A 17426-nucleotide genomic window follows, 5' to 3' on the forward strand; every position below is an offset into this window, starting at 1 on the left:
CACACACACATATATATATAAAATTATAATATATGTAATATTATGTAATATATAATAGGAATATCAGAATATATAATATTAGTGATATATCATATTATACATTACATTACATAATGCATTATGTGTTATATATGATAAATTATGACATATGACACTTGCATATATGCATAGTGCATAGTTGTTTTAAAATATGTTATAATATAACTGTTATGTATAATTACATTCATAAAATAACATGTAATAATGCTTTTAGGTATGCAAAGAACTTTACGGGTTATATAGGTATATGTGCATATTTTATATCTACACATTCATGTATCTGTATGAGGAAGGGGAGGGAGAGGGGGGGGAGTGGGGAACAGGGGGAGAGAGATATAGAGACAGGGATAGAGAAAGGGGGAAGAAAGAGAAAAAGAGAGACAGAGAAAGGGAGAGAGGGGAGGAAAGAGAGAGGCAGAGAGGGAGGGAAGGAAGGACAGAGGGGGAGAGGGAGAGGGAAAGGTAGAGGAGGGAGAGAGACAGAAAGAGAGGGGGGAGAGAGGGAATGGGGTAGAGAGAGAAGGGTAGAGAGGGAGGGAGGAGGAGAGAGAGACAGAGAAGGAGAGAGAGAGAAAGAAAAGAGAGAAACTATTATAAAGCTGTAAACCTTAAAGAGTGATCAGAAGCAGAAAGAGGCTACCATGTACCCGTATATGATAGCTGTGCACCTGCACAGCTATACTTACATGAAGGGAATAGAAAAGGACCAGAAGAAGCAGAAAGGGACCTTAAAGATATACCCTTCCTCATTTTACAAATTAGGAAACCGAGTCTCAGAAAGTGATTTATCCAAGGTCATGCAGCTTGTTTGTGGCCGAGTCAGGACTAGAAGCTCAGTCTCTTGATTCTAAGTGCATCTCCTGCCATCCAACAGATTCTATCCATGACTCCATCAGTGGCTGAAGTGATCGCATCTGACTGTTTTTCTAGTTAAACCAGGTGATTGTTCATGTGATTTCAGGGTTGCAGAAAAGATGGCCACCACAATATCTGACTTCAGCCACCAGAGATACAGGTTTTTCATTGATACCATTGCTGTCTCCATGAATCTGCTTTTAAAATCAATATATTTGGGGGGGGGGTAATATATTAAGCTGTCCATCTGCCGTCATAGGGTCATAGATTTAGTGCTAGAAGCTGCTTAATCCAATCCTCTTCTTTATACAGATGAGGAAACAGGAGGGAGGGAGGAAGGAGAGAGGGAGATGTTAAATGATGACAGAGGGAATATTTGGACCCATATCAACAGATCATTTCTTCCAGTAGTTGGTTGGGAGCAGGACACTGAAGAATCAGAATTTTGATAGTGGTAAAGAAAAATAGATTGTATGGATTATCTAGAGAGGAAGAACTTGGGGACTAGGACTCTCTGGAGAGTAAGGTAGCTGCCAGCATGAGGCACCACGCATCTTCAAACTCAGTTGAAGGGAGGAGAGGAGCTCAGAAAAGGAAGTGAGAATTTTGCTAGCTTCACAATTTTGACTCTTGTCCTAGAAGTGCTGACCGGTCAATATCATTCCTGGGCACCTGTGACCTTGAACACATTTCTATGCTCCCTCTTCTATTGACTACCTTTCCTCAAGTTGACCACCCTTCCATAGCAGGATTTCTAAGGTGGGCTCAACATCTGTAGACCTCAGAGAGAATTGTTGTCTATTCATCACTCCCTGAAAATATCAGTGAAAAAGTCTATACCAGAGATGGAAGAACATTTTATTGAGTGTTAACTTCTTGTGAAGTTGTTTCTTATAGTCTGGGCAAGGAGTGATTCCCACTAAACTCACTGGTGTCAAGTGAGAAGCCTCCTATTCAACAAGGCTGTACTGTATCATTAAATGGAAGTTTTTATCAATGGTTAAGACTACTTACTATATGACCAGCTGGCACTGATCCCAAATGACACAACATAGAGTTAGTTACTAAGACAGAGAGATTCTGTTGTTTTTTTTTTTCATAACTAACCTTCTATATTCTTCCCCCTCCTTTCACCCCCAGTCAGTTTTAATATGTTCCCTGTATAACCCTGAATAAAACTTTATGACTGGATGGTCATTAAAGAAAAATAAACGCATTGCAAAACTCTTGGAGGAAATTTTCATACAATTATTTTTTTCAACCTTATTCCTTGGATAGTCACGAAAATATGCATGCTGTGGCCAAGAAAATGAGAACATTTCTAGTGAGGTGCCAAATTAGGTTTCACCTGCAGAAAGAAAGCAGTACCTTAAATCTCTATTTATATCTACAGCCTTCCTTATAGGTTTCCAAAATTATGAATTAAAATAACAAATAATTCAAAGAGTAATTGGAAACATATGGCAAGCTACATGTTAATAATGATGGTTTTTACCAAAGATACTGCATACATGACATTATCATGGACCTAGATGGGTAGAAATGGAGGTTGCTGGTCATGTGGTGAGACTTGAGAAATGACGGAATGATAGCATCAGTTATAGTTGTACCATTGAGATAAAAGAATAAGAGGAAGGTCTGTTTTGTATGAATATATATCTATGGTGAACTAATGGGAAAAAAGGACAAGGATTGTACAGGAGATATTGTGACCTATGATGAAAAGGGGATCACCTATACTTTTTTTTTTTTGAGATAATCAGGGTTAAGTGACTTGCCCAGGGTCATACAGCTAATAAGTATGTGAGGCCAGATTTTCTTGACTGCAGGGCCTGTGCAGTCTCCACTACTCCACCTAGCTGACCCAGATCACCCATACCTAAAAAAAATCATAGAGCCATCAAAGTATCAGATACTTTACTCTTTTGGGAGAGTTCAGGCATTTGTGCTAAGTCAGTGGGATAATACGATAGGATACTTGAATGGGGATAAAAGGCATGAGACAAATGGAGTACTATCAATGATTTAGTTCTGTTAGATAGAAAAGAGATCCTAGAAGCAGAGATTTAGAGATAGAAAAGACATTACATCCAAACGTTTTCCCCCCGTATTAAAACAAACAAACAAACAAAAAACCAGAGGCAACTAGATGAGAAGTGACTTACTCAGGGTCACATAGCTAATAAGTGTCTGAGAAAGGATTTTAACTCAGGTTCTTTTGATTTTAAGATCAGCTCCTTATCCATTATGTAATGTGGTCTCTGGTCAACCTTATTCCTCTGTATCTAAAAAGACTGCTTTGCATTAAGGTAAGTGTCAGTAATTTAATGTGTTAGCCCTCCTAGAAATGTTTTTTTTTTTAAATCAGAGGGCAAGGTTTATTCTGAATTGATGTATTTCTAATGATGGCACATCCCATCACACTTTTGGTTAAGGGAGACTTCATAGGTTTGCTCAGTCACAACACCCTATCTGTAAGACTAAGCCTGATTTGTAATTGCAAATGCAAAAAATCAAGGTCAATGTGTTCTGTCTGAAAGCTCCAAGGAACTCAAAATAGGTGTTATAATGGCCAGAGAATGCCATATGCCTGAAAATGTGAGATTGTGGGTAGAGATTCCACTAGGATTTGGATTGTGAAGCAGAGGGAGGAAGAATGGATCTCTACTCTCAGCCAACTGAAAATTTGGGGGTACAGGAATAGAACTGGGAGGATTCCCAGACCACGGGCTGTAAAACCATGATTAGTGACACAGTCAGTGCTTTCAGTACCAGGGAAGGTGAGAGGGAATGTAGTGATTGATTGGGATTGACTTTGTAGTCCAGACCCTAGGTAAGAGTGAAAAAGGGTGCTTGCTGTTAAACGCATGAGGATGCTTGGATATATGTTATAGTTTCTATGAATCTGCTCCAGCAAAATTGGGAAAAAACATGGAAGACCCAAGCCTCAGTCAGTCTCTCACAGTCTCTTACCATGTGACCTTGATGAATCACTTAACTTTGTCAATTTCCATTTTTTCATCTGGAAAATTAAGGGGAATAAACTAGATAATATCTAAAGTTCCTTTCTGAGTCTAAAATTCCAGCATTCTTTTTTAGATTTTACAGGAAGTGTCATTTGGGCAGATTACATTGTATACCCTTTTTTGCTTTCCTGTATCCATTCCTGTGTGCTTGGCTTCTGGTTTGACTCTTAGAAACCCTCAGCTATGTGAGGAATCAGCACACAGCCATCATCATCATGTCCTCAGCTAGTATTAACTCTGAGGATAATGTGAGAGTTAGATAAAATGTGGGGAGGAAGCATAAAATTTTCCTGTCAGTCAGTACATGCACTTGTGTTTAATAATTGGCACAATTCTTGGCACATAGCAGATGCTTAGTACATCCTATTGACTTAAGTTACCAAGAATTAATTTAAAGGTTGTTATATGCCAGACACTAGATGTATGCTAAGTCCTTGCTAATAAAGGCAAAAACACAGTGCTTTCCCTCAAAGAACTCACATTCTAGTGGGAGAGATAATATGTGAACAATCATGTATATACAAGTTAGATATAGAGTAAAAGATGTAAACACTAGAATGATGACCAGGAGGGCAGTGACCATACCTCTTGCCTGATCACACCACTTTGTAAGCACCAAAAACTTGCACACCCTCTGAATTAGCCCTGAAAATAGCCTAAAATTTGAGATAGTGCCTCCACACTCCCAGGTGACAAGAATCTACTCCAAGTGAGCAGAGAAAACTTTAACATAAAGTTCAAAGTTAAGAAATAGGCTGGAAAAAAATGAACTACTAACAAAAACAACCTGACTATGAAAAGCTACTAGTGGCAGAGAAGATGAAGACACAACGTCAGAAGAAGACAACATGAAATAACTACAAGCAAAACCTTGAAGAAAAATTTTAAATTGGACACAAACCCAATAAGAATTCCTGGAATTATTAAAGAAAAAGATAACAGTGATAAAGGAAAAATCAGAAAAAGAAATGAGATGCAAGAAATTTATAAAAAGAGAATTAACAACTTGTAGAAGTCTCTCTTTCTCTCTCACTCTCTCTCTCTCTCTCTCTCTCTCTCTCTCTCACACACACACACACACACACACACACACACACACACACACACCTGAGGAAAGTAACACCTTAAAAAGTGGAATTAGTCAAATAGTAAACAAAGCACAAAAAGTCACTGAAGAAAAGAACTCCTGAAAAAGCAGAATTGGCCAAATGGAATAAAAGGTACAAAAAATCAGTGACTAAAGTAAGTCCTTAAAAATTAGAATTGGGCAAGTAGAAACTAATGACTCCACGAGTGATTCAGAATTTTGTATAGGCAATTCATTTGTAAATTTCCGAAGAACACCTGGTCTTGCTGCCAATGTCAGTTCAGGTTCCCCCGTAATCTCTTTCTGACCCTTTGTCTGACCCTCTTACTTTTTCCTGAGGTTGCTGCTGCTGCTACTGTTACTACTGTTGCAGCTACCTCCAAGACTCAGGCTGGTGTTGGTGTTGCATGTGCTTCAAGCTGCTTGACCTTTTAAATTGTACTTAGGTGGTGCAGTGAATAAAGCACCAGTGCAGGAGTCAGGAGGACCTGAGTTCAGATCTCACCTCAGACACTTGACACTCACTAGCTGGGTGACCTTTGGCAAGTCACTTAACCTCAATTGCCTCATCATGAGTCATCTCCAGTCATCCTGATGAATATCTGGTCACTGGATTCAGATGACTCTGGAGGAGAAGTGAGGCTTCACAGCCCTCACTCACTCAAAACGAAGTCAAGTGCAAGTCATGTCATTATTTCTCTGATGACATGGTCTTCTTTGGCAATGAAGGATGAAAACACACACACACAGAGTAGATGATAGTTAACTTCAGAAAGAAAGAAGGAAGGAAGGAAGAGAGAGAGGGAGGGAGGAAGGGAGGAAAGAAAGGAATAAAAGAAGAAAAGAAAGGAAGGAAAAAAGGAAGGAAGGAAGGATGGATTTATTACCATGCTAAGCATTCTACAAATATTTTCTCATTTGATCCTCACAATAACCCTAGAGTGTTATTATTATTCCCACTTTACAGTTGAGGAAATGGAAACAGACAGGAGTTCAATGACTTACCCAGAGTCACACAGCTAATAAGTGTCCAAAGCTGGATTTGAACTTGTTTTCCTGATTCCAGTTCCAGCATGCTATCCACTGTGCAAACCAGCTTCCTGTAATGCACTAGCAATGTGTATGTTTATGGGATGGGGAAGAGGCTGGGAAAGGCCTCTTTGAAAAGGTGGGATTTAAACTGAGTCTTCACAGAAGTCAAGGATGTCAGGAGGCGAAGGCAAAAAGGGAGTATGTTTTGGGTATGGAGATAGCAAATGCACAGGTAAATTTCAGGAGATGGAGTGTTTTGTGAGAGGAATGCCAAAGAAGGTCAGTTGTTACTGGGTTGTAAAATACATGGGAGAGAAGAAATCTAAGAAGGCTAGAAAGGTAGGAAGGGACCAGACTGGAAAGGGTTTTGGAAGAAAAAAGAGGATTTTGTATTTTATCTTGCAAGTATTAGGGAAGCAATTGGCACTTATTAAGTGGGGGAAGGGGTGACATGATCAGACCTGAACTTTAGGAAGATGACTTAGAAAGCTGAGTGAAGGGTAGCCAGGAATGGACAGAGAATAGAGGCAGAGAGAACACTTAGAAGCCCATCGAAATCATCCAGGTGTAGGTGTGATAGGGGCCTAAACCAGGGTAGTGGCTATGTGAGTGGAGGGAAGGGGAGATGTAAAGGTAGAAATGACAGGATTTGGCAACAGATTCAATCTGTGAAGTGAATGAGAGTAAGAAGTCAAGGAGGCCACTGAGATTGTAAGCCAAGATCTCTGGAAGGATAGCATTGCTCTTGACAGTAACGGAGAAGTTGTCAAGAAGGAAGGATGGAGGAGTGGGGAAGATAATGACTTCTACACAGTCCATGTTGAGTCAGAGATGCCAGTGGGACTGACTGAGATATCTCATTTAGTGATACAAGTCTGGAGTTCAGGACAGAAGTTAGGACTGGTTAAATAGATTTGAGAATCATCAGCATAGAGGTGATAATTGAACCCATGGATGCTGATGAGATCTCTAAGCAAGATAGTAAAGACAGAAAAGAGAATAGGGTCCAGGAACAATTTTTGAAGCACATCCACGGTAGAAAAGATGATATAGGAAATATCCAATCAGTTGTAAAGTCATAAAGATTCAATCTCCACACATCCCTTGCATCTATAGGCTATAGATGATTATTAAGCACTTGCTATGTGCCAAGCAATGTGCTAAATCCTAGAGATGCAAATAAGAAAAAGAAAGACATTCCCTGAACCCAAGGAATTTACAGTTTATTGGAGGAAAACTGAAAAGGAGGATACTCAGTACAGATGCACATTGTTGATGGAGTCTAAGCCAAGCAGAGAAGCTGGTGGGAAATGAAGAGTTGGCTGATAGGCCTGAGCCTCTTCTCCGGAAGGAGGTTTTTGTTCTGTCCTCCAGCCCTCCAGTCAAAGGGGTTGGTTGGTTGGTTGTTGTCCATCTTCGAAGAGGACCAAAATGAAATCACCATGATAAAGTGAAATTTCAGTGTGTCCGACTGTGGCTGATCAGATCAATACGAGCTCGGACTGCTCTACCGCAGGTTGGGCACAGATAGTCCATATGAATATTTGGATTGGATATCCCAAATTTGTGCATCCTGCATTTACTTTGTGCTGTCTCAATTCTACTTTGCTGATAGAGCACAGCACTTTTTCTGATGTGGGCCAGCCATGCTGAGTGGTCCTGTGCCAGTGTCTCCCATGTTGGACAGTCAAATCCAGAGTTCTTGAGACAGACCTTTAGAGTGTCTTTGTATTGCTTCTTCTGACCACCATGTGATCGCCTGACCCATGTGAGTTCTCCATAAAATAATTTTTTTGGCAAGCGTATATTTTGCATTCGAACAACGTGGCCAGCCCATCAGAGTTTTGCTCTCTGAAGCATAGTTTGAATACTTCGCAGTTCAGCTCGAGCAAGGACTTCAGTGTCTGGTACCTTATCCTGCCAAGTGATCCTCAGAATCTTCCCAAGACAGTTCAAATGGAAGTGATTCAGAGGAGCAGTTGAAGGTGTGAAGAAGGTGCAATTCCAAAGTTGATGCCATTTCCATGACAATGTGATTTCTGGTGATGATCTTAGCCTGATGGAAGCCTGATGTTCAAAGAGTCAAACCAAACAGAACAGCTAGTGGGAAATGACTCCATGCTCTTTTCTCACTTACATGAACCTGACCCTAATGCATCACCTTCCACTGGGACTACTACTCTTAGTTTACCGGCTTCCAACTCTCCTCAATTTTTTTTTTGCCAGGCAGTTGCCAAAATAATCTTCTTAAAGAGCATGTATTACCTGTGGCATGCCCTTGATCTAAAATTTTCAGTGGCTTTCTATTGACTCTAGAATAAAATTCAAATTCCTTAGCATTGACAATCCTCTATCTGACTCCAACCTACTTTTCTGGACTTATGTCCAGTTTATATTCCAAATAAGCTGGCATACTAATGGTTCCCTGAACTTCACATTTCATTCTTGACTTACAGGTTATCACCTCATGCATGGAATGAATAATTCTTCACCTCTGTTTCTTAGACTCTCTAGTTTCCTTCAAGACAACTCAGGGACCAGCTCCTTTGTGAAATCTTTTCTGATCTCTTATCATCCGTGTCTAATTCCCTCCCACATTTGTCAGTGCTCCTCCTTCCTCAAATTACTTTGCATAGTAAATACAATAGAATAGATATAAAATACAACACAGTAAATGTCTTTTATGGTAAATAAAATGTAATAACTATATTTTATGGTTAATATAGTAAATATATTGTAGAGTAAATAAAATACAACATAGTAAACATATTTTATGGTAAATAAAACATGCTAAATATAGTATATAGCAAACGCAATATGGTAAATGTATGATAAATACAATACAGCATAGTATACATATTTTATGGTAAATAAAATATACTAAATATATGGTAAATTCAATATAATAAACATGTTGTATGGTAAATACAGCATAGTAAAGATATTGTATAGTAAACACATTGTAGTAGTTATGTACCTTATGACTTCCAAACAAAATAAAAGCTTCTGAGGACAAGAACTGTTTCATTTTTGTCCTTGTACCTCTAGTGCCAAGCATTGGAACTTTGACCTAATAGGTGTACAAGGGTGGGGTCCAATTCAGCAAATCAAATTATCCCACCCCATTTAAAGTGTCAATATTTGTTGTTTTTCAATTGTTTCCCACTCTTGTTTGTGACCTCATTTGGGATTTTCTTGGTAAAGATACTGAAATGATTTGCTATTTCCTTCTCCAGATCATTTTATAGATGAGGAAACAGAAGCAAACAAGGTTAAAGTGACTTGCCTAAGGTTACACAGATTTGAACTCAGGAAGATAAGTCTTCCTGACTCCAGACCTAACTCCGTCCACTGTATCACTTAGGTACCCTCAGGTTTCAAGCTACTCATGCCTTAACTAGGTAAAAACTATAAATCCAAAAATTAAAGACTTCCTGCTAAGTATGAAAAATCCTTAATCGTGTGGCAATTTACTTATTTTGCTTGACCATATCTGTTTGTAACTGGGATTTTGTTTTCTTGTTTTCTCAATGGGAGAGGGGAAGAGGGAGAAGATCTTCATTTGAAAATAAAACAAAACTAAATTTTTTTAAAGGCCTTTAATTAAATGGAGCAGGATTGCAAAGGAAGTACACTCAGATTGTCTGTGGAAATTCGGTCATGCCCTCTGGGTCATCTATAAAACAACAGAGCAATAGGTTGCAAAGATTGGAGTCAGTGGAGAGAAGAAAGCTAAACTTATAGAAAGCATTGGGGGTGGCCATGGAGTGGGGGAAAGTAGAGGCAGAGCCCCAGGTCTCTGTCTTACTCTCAGCCTCCTTCTCACTCCACCCCTCCCACCCCCACTTTGATTAGAGAAGAACCTTCAGGGATCTGAAGGCCTTCCCATCTTCCCATCACTGTCTTAATCAGTGACCCAAATAAGCTCATAGTAATGTCTACATCAGAAGCCAAGGACCAAGGGAACACAGATTTAAGAATCTATAAAAAGCCTAGCAGAGAAACAAGACCAGATCTAACAGGGATATCCTGAGGACTCCAGCAGGACTTCCAAGAACTAGGTTACACCTTTGTCATATTCACTCTGTAAGCTTGGGACCATTTTCACCTGGACTTTATGTACTTATGGGAGAGTGTCATAGATTTGGGGGTATGTTTATAACAGCCTTTCACCTTTATAAATAATGAATAAATAAAACAAGCATTTATATAACAACAGAATAGAAACTACAAATCCATTATGTATAACTTGATATTCCTTTTAAATATATAATTAAGTTATCATGTAACTTCATTTTTCCCTTTATTCTTTCCTTCCCCCATTTATTACATATTTGTGTCTAATAAATAAGCCTTTCTAAAAGCTAATTAAAACCAGCCATTGAGAGCACATTCCAGGATGGGGTGTGAGCCAATGGAATTAGAAAATCACCTCCAACCCCTTGGGGGCACCTCTAGAATCCCAAGGGGAAAAATATAATAGCCTAGCTTTGGGGATCCAACTTAACAGTATTATTGGGAGCTAGGATAAGGACCTCCCAGGGTTTTACACGTGCACTATACAAGTCTATTGTGTTGAGGTAGGCAGATTAAAGCTGAGAAATGCCTGACAATTGCAGCTTTGCTGAGAATCTATAATTTGCCTACACATATATAATTTTGCTAAATTACTGTACTATCCCATACTCTAAAAATCTGGCAAAGTACACTAGTTCAGATGATTACTCATGTAAGAGGTGTGTCTAAGAGGGTTGTAATCCCAAGGAGAGAAGCTAAATGAGAAATTCTTTCCTTAAAAGGCATGGTGCTGTGATAGAAATAGACAATGCTATCTATTATTTCAAGGATCATCTTTTTTGGTCTGTTTAGTCAATCAAGTCGTTTAGTTATCAATCACTTATTGAGAGCCTACTATGTGCCAGGCATGTCAGTCAACAAGCATTTATTGAGTGCCTACTATGTGCCAGGCACCATGCCAAGTACTGGGAATACACTGAAAAATAAAAAAAAGAACAATTAGTCCCTGATTTTGGGGAGCTCACAGTCTAATGGGGATAAACAACATGAAAGCAGTAATGTACAAGAAAGACGTAGACAGGATAAATAAGAGATAATCAACAGGGGAATCAAGAAAGTCTTTCTAATTTTCTCTCATAAGTCTAAAGTTTGTTTTTGTTTTCATTTCCAGGGACTATTGAGTTTTAAGTCGGTATAAAATGAAAATGCTTCAGATAACTCTACTTGGGGAAGAAAATGGCACCTCATGAAGATGATTAGTGACACAGGAAATCAGTCTGCTCTCACTATCCAAAGCTGTTTTTATCAGATGGAGCATTCTTTCAGAGACCATAGTAGGATGATCTCTCCTCTCATTATCTTGTATTAGCTTATCTGTGCATGTGTTATTCGCTGTTATGGGCAGTGTGCTGCATCAGGAAGTCCTGAATTCAAATTCTTTCTCTGACACTTATTAGATTCACCACCAAACAAACCATTCAGCCCTTTTGAGCCTCAGTTTGCTTATCTGTAAACCAAGAGTAAGAGTTAAGGGCAGCTAGGTGGGGCAGTGGATAGAGTCTAGGTCTGCAGTCAAGAGGATTTGAGTTCAAATCCAGCCTCAGACTCTTACTAGCCGCGTGACCTTGGACAAATCACTTCACCCTGTTTGTCTAAGTTTCCTCATCTGTTAAATGAGCTGGAAAAGGAATTGGCAAATTTCTTTACAGAGAGAGAGAAATGTAGTAAATACTTCATAGGTTTCTTTGCTGTTGACTAGTTGAACTTGAATAAAGTACACCTAGATACCCAGCAGTTGGCCTTTGGATATTTTTTTTGCCGTTTTCTAGCAACTTGGAGAAAGCTGTAATGCTCTGCTGTCCTGGGAACTCATTCTAGTGACTATCTTGGGAATTTGTTAAGACTAAGGTGAATTAGAACTCTGCTGTGAGAACAAGAGACAGACAGACAGATAGATAGATAAATAGAACATTTGTTAAATACTATTGGTACTGTGCTAAGAGCAAATATAAGAAGAATGATAGTGACTACCCTCAAGGACCTTACATTCTTATAAAGGAAGATAGCACATAAAAAGGAAATAGGGAGCAGGGGAAGGTAAAAAATGTCCATAGAGTCAGAAACAGAATCATATTTGAAGAATTATATTCTATATATTCATATATTCTAATGAGAGAAGGCAAAATGCAAAAGTAGAGAAAGTAGGATACTTGTACCAGGCCATGGAGGGAAGATAACATGAGGGAAATGATATGGAGACCTGGACCTCCACAAGGCAAGTTGAAAGCTTGTCTAGTAGAGCCAGTAACTGATAGGTCGAGTCCGAGATTCTGGTGGAAATGGAAGACAGATGGAGATGATGACTGTAGAGTAGGCAGCACCATGAGGAAGAAGAAGATGAGAAAGGAGACAAGGTCAGGATCCCAAAGCTAAGGGAAGAACTAAAGATTTTTAGACTTCTTAGGGGATAAGCAGAGGATCAGTATCTGGGAGACCAGAGACCAGAAGTTTTTGTCACTTGAGGTCACATTCTTTTAATTTGGAGAGACAATGCAGAGAGCTTTCGATTGTTCTCTATCCTGCCAGAACCAAGGATGTCTCCAAAAACGGGGGATAGAGCAAGAAGGAAAACCAGTCTATTCAGGGCTTTGCTTGTTGATAAAAGGTTTGTTTGGTAGACCCTCTAAGGGAAGGAAGCTGGAGATGAATCTCAGTTTCTGAATGCAGAACAGAAGCACTTCATCCTTGACTCTTTTCAGTCTAGAAATCAAATTGTATATAAAGTCAGGGTCCCTTTGTATTTCCTCTCTAGAGCAAAGGGATCCTCAGTTATACTCCTAATCCCACGAATTTTTTTCCCCCTAATGTGTCATTATTTGACAGACATTTCCTATATAATCACAGTCTCAAATATCTACCTCAATGATTCCTTCCCAGGAAGAAGTTCATCACCTACTGCACAGACAGTTGGAATGGGAAGTACTTAGAGTATGCCTATGTTAGCCCAAAAAGAAAAATAAAACAGGATGTGCAGTGATTCCTGAGAGGAGATTCTCCCTCATTTCAAAGGGTACATAAATTCAGATTTCTGGGGTTATGTTGGATTCTGGAATGTCGTACAGGGTGAGTGTGTTTCCAATTGCTTTACCCCATTATAATTTCATGGAGCCAAACCAACAATATAACTAGATCAACAGAATTAAGATTCATTAAAATAAAATATTATAAGAAAACCCTTTGTGAACCACACCCAAAAAGCATTGGGCCAGAAATTCTAGGACACTTCTCATTCACTTAGCAGTAAATTATCCTTTTGTTACCTTATTTTATAGAAACTTCTTTTTTTCTAAAAATCATACCAATTGGGCACAGATATTGATATAAAATATATTTTGTTTTGAGTATTTTGTAACAATTCCTTAAGATAATTAGAAATAATCTGAGGCAGAGCTGTACCTAGAGTAAGAAGGCTGCAGCTTATCCTAGGATGCTGACATTTAAGGGAAGACTGTTCTTTCACTCATGGGAGAGAAATACTTCTTCCTTGCTGCGACCAACATCCCGTGCCTTGTTTTCGGTTTCTGTTGGCTAATCTCTATGAAGCATCTCTCCTGGGGTCTATTCCCCAACTAGAGGGGCAAGGTTTGAACTCTTTGAGGGGCAGTATATGTTCCTTTCCTAGCTTGACTGTGCACACAGAGGCACTTTTCCCTACGCCCTCCTCTATAATGTAGCTGGTGGTTCAGTGGATAGAGCACTGAGGCTGGAGTCAGGAAGACCCGAGTCCAAATTCAGCCTCAGTCATTGCGTATCTCTGAGCAAGTCACTTAACATTTTCTTGCCTCAGTTTCTTCAATTATAAAATGAAGGTAACAATAATGCCTATGTTGCAAGGTTGTTGTGAGGATGAAATGAGAAAACATTTGTAAAATTATCTGGCATATAGTAGGCACTATATAAATGATTATTCCCTTCCCCCCAAAAGAATTTATATTAGTTGCAAGAATTCTCAGTTATAGTTCTGTGCTAAGGCAGGTTTTGTTTTTGGGAATTATCACCTTGAGAGATACCCCTAAATAACAATCAACAAATCAGCAGCCACTTGATAAGCCTCCATTATGTCCTAGGCCCATATTATTCATGTTGATTTTGCCCCGTCCTTCGACCGAATTCACTGATTGTCCTCACAGGATAGACAGGAACAAATTGCTCCCCACATTTCCTTCCACATTTGCCATTTTATGATAAACTTCCCTCAGCAGCCAGGAAGGAAGAAGTTTAGTGTGTTATGGTTTATGTGTATTATATTTCTTTTTATTAACTCAGACCCCTTTTCTTGCCTTGTTCTCCAGCAGTGCGGACACATTGAACATAAAGCTCTCATTGATGGGCTTGGGTGGATTTCAGTGAAAATGAAATATGCTCCCCTCAGCTCTGCGGAGCATGGAGCAGGATGAGAAATGAGCCATAAATTCGAGTGCACAGAAGCGGAGGTGGCAGCGCTCTTTAATTCACTCTTTGTCTCTGGGCCAAACGCAGGCAGTCACCATCCTTGCAGGATAATAAAGTCAATAGTTTCTGGGCTTTTGATTAGTCAGTGTAACTGCTATTATTATGCAGAGTAGTTCACATCTCCAAGTAACCTGAATTGTCTCTAGTAGATTTTGTGATAACATTATAAACTCCATGAGGGCAAGGATTGTGCCTTATTTACTATCTACGTCTAGCACATAGTAGGCACTTCTTGGCACTAAAATATTCTTGTACTGATCTTATTTTGAGAAAAATCTTAGCTTTTGTTTCTACAAGTGATACAAGTTACACATGCATATATTCACATAAATAAAGCATATTTTGTTTGGGAAATTTTGTAATGCCTTAAGATAATTAGAGGTTATAAATGTTTGTTGAAAGCAAAGCTTGTGGTATCAACTCTTTTTTTTTTTTTTAATTTTGTATTTCCTTCCCCTCACTATCCCCTCTATCTGGGGCCATGGCCAGTCATCTTGCCTTATGGCTTGCCACTGGACCCTGATGACTTTGGAGGAAAGAGTGAAGCTGATGACTGCACATTCCATTTCACTTAAATCCAATTAATGGGCAAGTCAAGATATTATCCTCATGACATCACTGGTCCTCTTCAAGAGCAAAGGACAGACAAGAAAAATAACTCCCTCTGCCTCCCCAGTCCCCCAAACAGTGCTGCATACATGTGTGTTAAAAAGGGAAGGGATTTTCTAATATCTATGGCATGAATTAAATCAATTGAATGAAATCAATGAATAAGTTTGAGGAAGTAATTTAGAGTCTGGGTTCATCTCATTCTAGGTCAAGCAACAAAATCTCATTAGAATACTTGTGTTCAAACATGAGACTAAAACCGAACCTCTAGGTTGTCTGTATTTATGTCAGCTTTTTATTGTACAGAGTTGTTATGTTATAGGCAACGGGACTGGATCTACAATACATTCAAATTCATGTTGTCATGACCTTGCTAAATGAAAGGATGAAACTGAATTTATTAAACAATATATGTCACATGCTGTGCTGAGTACTGGGAATGTAAATCCCAACTCCATCTAACCCTAATCAATTCATAAATTCAATGAAACCATTCAATTGATTCAATAATATTTATTATCTGCTGTATGCCAGGTACTATACTAAGTGCTGGTGATAGTCTAATAGGAGAAGATAATACAGGTAAGGGAGTGGGGACCAGGAAGGGAGTTTGGATCATGTAAGTAACAGAGATGGTGAATTAATATACAGGACAACCAGGTGACATATCCTTTCCAGAACGATACAATTTGATTACTGCTTTGATTTCTTTCCTGTATCCAGAGTAGGAAATTGAATAGGAAAGAGAGGAAAAGGACAGGAGCAGATGAAAAGAGGGCCTGAGTGGATGACTGGAAGGTACGTGAAGGTAAAGAATAGTCTGGTGTCTGGGGCTAGTTAGATGGAGTGGATTAGGTAAGTTTGTACTCACTCCAGTGGTGGTAAAGATGTATGGGCCCTAGAGAGGAGTTATAAAGGTGAGGACATGAATTTCTCCAAGGACTGGGGGCATAGATTCTGGAGATAATACTGGTGAGATAATATGTACAGGAGATGCACACTCCAGGTGGGTCAGTTGTGGTTGGCAGATGACAAAATGGTTGTGTTTGCTTTGTCATTTTGTTTATTACGTTCCTTATCTTGTTGACCACTTGGCAGGGAAATGATAAGTCATTCATCAGGTTGGACCTACTAACTTCTGAGGCCTCTCTAGAATTCAAAAACTCTGGACTGAGTCAAGGAAATGTGTTAGTGTTGTTTGTCCTTCATTTTCAAAGAGGACCTATGACATCATTCACTGGGTGGTGGTTGGACTTGCACGACCAATCCCAGAAGGTATAACAGTGATATCAATAGGATCCTGAATTAGTAATGTGAAGAAACCTCACAGGTTAAATCAAAACATCTCATTTTACAATTGAAGAAACTGAGTCCTAGAAAGGTCAAGTGAGGTCCTTCAATGTGAAATGAGATTTGAATTGAGGTCTTTTGGAGTCTACCACTCTATGTGTTATACCATGCTGCCTCTCTGGGGAGGCTGATTGATTTTCAAATTATTTTAGAGTGGTAAGACCATAGGTTTAGAGCCAGAATGAACCTTAAAGGACACCTAGACCAACTCTCTCATTGTACAGATGGGATAACTGAGACTTAAGGAGATTAAGTAGTTTATGTTAGGCCACCATGCTACTTCACTATCTCCACACCCATGTACCCTCTCCCTCTCTTATAACTCTAGCTTTGAGAATAATCATCAAATCAACACTAAATTCCCAGACAAAGACATATCCATCAATTGCCCTGCTACTCTAATCAGTATTTTCTTTGTCCCTCTCCAGAGCATTCCTCCCTAGTCATCATTTCTCTATGTCTGTTTTCTTCCCTTATAATATAGTAAGCTCTTTAAGGGCAGGGATTATCTTACTTCCTTATATTTGTATTCCTAGAATTTAACACAGCATCTAGCCCATAGTAAATATTTAGGTATTCATACCTTCCTTCCTTCCTCCCTCCCTTCCTCCCTCCCTTCCTTCCTTCCTTCCTTCCTTCCTCCCTCCCTCCCTCCCTTCTTTCCTTCCTTCCTCCCTCCCTCCCTTCTTTCCTTCCTTCCTTCCTTCCTTCCTTCCTTCCTTCCTTCCTTCCTTCCTTCCTTCCTTCCTTCCTTCCTTCCCCCCTCCTTCCCTCCTTTCCTCCCTCACTCCTTTTCTCTCTCCTTCTTTCTCTTCCATCCTTAACCATCAGGATTGACCCTCCCCATTCCCTGCCTCTGCCTCCCCTGCCCCAGATAAAAAAGACCCACCCATTTGAAT

At 39.4% G+C, this 17426-nt stretch overlaps 1 long non-coding RNA gene across 2 annotated transcripts in view; it reads left to right on the forward strand.

Moving 5' to 3' along the window:
• Positions 1-17079, forward strand: part of LOC140521124 (uncharacterized) — a 189383-nt gene extending 172304 nt beyond the window's left edge. For both annotated transcript variants that reach the window (XR_011972807.1, XR_011972804.1), the window contains one exon: positions 11228-17079. This is a non-coding gene — a long non-coding RNA (uncharacterized lncRNA). The remainder of the gene's footprint in view (positions 1-11227) is intronic.
• Positions 17080-17426: the final 347 nt, after the last annotated feature.

This window comes from Notamacropus eugenii, chromosome 1 (assembly GCF_028372415.1).
Source record: "Notamacropus eugenii isolate mMacEug1 chromosome 1, mMacEug1.pri_v2, whole genome shotgun sequence".
Taxonomy (NCBI): domain Eukaryota; kingdom Metazoa; phylum Chordata; class Mammalia; order Diprotodontia; family Macropodidae; genus Notamacropus; species Notamacropus eugenii.